This window comes from Nansenia antarctica (assembly GCF_963989245.1).
Source record: "Nansenia antarctica genome assembly, chromosome: 4".
In the NCBI taxonomy this organism is placed as follows: Eukaryota; Metazoa; Chordata; class Actinopteri; order Argentiniformes; family Microstomatidae; genus Nansenia; species Nansenia antarctica.
The window spans coordinates 73827608-73830107 of NC_137689.1; the positions used below are offsets into that span (position 1 = coordinate 73827608).

General features: G+C 52.1%; 1 protein-coding gene across 2 annotated transcripts in view; it reads right to left on the reverse strand.

The window, feature by feature from the left end:
• Nucleotides 1–2500, reverse strand: part of LOC308156639 (putative flavin-containing monoamine oxidase A) — a 62437-nt gene that overhangs the window by 25190 nt on the left and 34747 nt on the right. The window lies entirely within an intron of this gene.

The window sequence follows — 2500 nt, forward strand, 5'->3', positions numbered from 1 at the left end:
GGGGAGAGGAGGGGAGGATGAAGAGGAGGGGAGAGGAGGAAGAAGAGGAGGGGAGGGGAGGGAGAAGAGGAGGGGAGGGGAGGGAGAGGAGGAGGAGGGAGAGGAGAGGGGGAGGAAGAGAAGGAGGAGGGAGAAGAGGAAGGGAGAGGAGGTGAGGAGAGGGGGTGGAAGAGGAGGGAGATCAGGAGAGGAGAGGAGAGGAGAGGAGGGAGATGAGATGGGAGGAGGGAGAGGAGGAGAGGGGAGGAAGAGGAGGAGGAGGGAGAAGAGGAGGGGAGGAGGAGGAGGAAGAAGAGGAGGGGAGGAGGAGGAAGAAGAGGGGAGAGAGGGAAGAGGAGGAGGGAGAGGAGGAAGAGAAGGAGAGGAGGGTAGAAGAGGAGGAAGAGGAGGGGGGGGAGGAGGGGAGAGGGGGAAGAGGAGGGGAGAGGAGGAAGAGGAGGGGAGAGGATGGAGAAGAGGAGGGGAGGAGGAGGAGGGGAGAGGAAGAAGAGGAGAGAGAAGAGGAGGGGGAGGAGGAGGAGGAGGAGGGAGAAGGAAGAACAGTGGTGTCATCAGATGGAGGGATGGTGAACGGACGCAGAGCCGCTGACAGACGACAGACAGGAGGTCAGCGAAGACAGGAGACACGGCGCTCTGCGTAACCGCGGGAACCGACCGCACTCCGGACTCGACTGACATGTTTACACGCGGCCGATCCAACGCCGGGCGCTGTTTGATCTTATCTTTGATCTTATCTTCTGTGGTGATCAATGCCCGCGCCCCCCCCTCCCCTCTCTCCCCTCTCTCTCTCTCTCTCTGTCAGCCCTGGAGCGTCGTGCTGTTCTGTTAGATTATCGTGTCTAGCCAGCGGACATCTTGATGAAACCGAGCCTCATCTGTTTAAACCAGAACAACAAGGCGGTTGTCATGTATTAGCTGCCAGACAGGCTTGTCTCTCGTTGTTCACGCCGGTCTTTGATGTCTGAGGCTGCTGTGTGTGTGTGTGTTGATGTGTAAAACTCTTTTTCTAAGGAGAGAACAGATTTATTAGTGTTCGAGTTTGAGGTTTTTTTAGGCCTTGAATGCCTCACCAACTCCTGTACGTCCCCTAGGCCAAGCGTTAGCGAGCGTTAGCGTTATGGATTTGTTTACGACAGTTGTGTTCCTCGTTTATTTTGTATGTTTTTCCTCTTTGAACCGTTAAACGGGTTGTTTTGTTATTGATATGCTATTCTCGTTCTTCCTGTTTCTTGTTCTGTTGTTGCTCTGCCTCGGTGTTAATGTAGCCCTACTTACTGTTGTTCGCTAACGGTTCCTGTTAAAACATCACGACATTGTGTTTTTTTGTTTTGTTTTACCCAGAGGCATTGTTGTTAGGATCTTGAAACATTGGGGGTGTAGCTCTCAGCCTACATTTTGTCGATGATGGGGGAGGGGGGGAGGTCGGGGCGGGGCGGGGGGGTTGGTGTGCTAGCAGAGTTTTGGGTTGAAGGCAGGGGGGGGGGGGGGCTTGCGTTAAATCGATGGCGATGCGGTAGATGGTTTTGTTTTGTTTACCAGGGCGATTCATGAAACATTCAGGGCCAGAGCCCCAGCCCCCAGGCCTAAACGACCTCACTGGGGTTTTTTACAGGTTTTTTTTTACACAGAATTCACTTTAATGTTCTTTGGGGGCGGCTGTGGCGCAGGAGGTATAAAGCCGGTGTCTAATGATCACAAGGTCGGCAGATTGGAGGTTCGAACCCCAGATGGCCACGTGTCGAGGTGTCCTTGGGCAAGACACTGAACCCCAAATTGCTCCTAATGAGCGAACGACGACACACCTAGCATAGCAACGACACACCTAGCATAGCAACGACACACCTAGCATAGCAACGACACACCTAGCATAGCAACGACACAGACACATCATGTACAGTGGACACATAATACATTAGACTGATATAGCGCTTTTCTAGACACTCAAAGACAAACAAATCAACAAATCAAATCAAACAAATCATCAACAAAGCCTGACTGTGTCCTCTTTTCCCTTTGGGTGGTTTTCCATGTTCTGTCTCTCTTAGAGAGGAAAGAGAGTGATAAAGGAAATGAAAAAGGACCAACAGGGAAATGGGGGATAGAAAAGGAAAGAGAGAGAGGGGGGAGAGAGAGAGAGAGAGGGGGTGGGGAGAGAGAGAGAGAGAGAGAGAGAGAGAGAGAGAGAGAGAGAGAGAAAATGAAAAAAGGGGACCAAATGGAAATGGGGGATAGAAAAGGAAAGAGAGAGAGGGGGGAGAGAGAGAGAGAGGGGGTGGGGAGAGAGAGAGAGAGAGAGAGAGAGAGAGAGAGAGAGAGAGAGAGAGAGAGAGAGAGAGAGACAGAGAGAGAAGAGAGAGAGAGAGAACATGAAAAAAGGGGACCAAATGGAAATGGGGACGGAAAAGGAACGATAGAGAGCGAGAGGAGGGGGGAGAGTAGGGGGGTGGAGGAGGGACAGATAACACACATCACTTTGGTTAACCCCCTTCTATTGATCAGA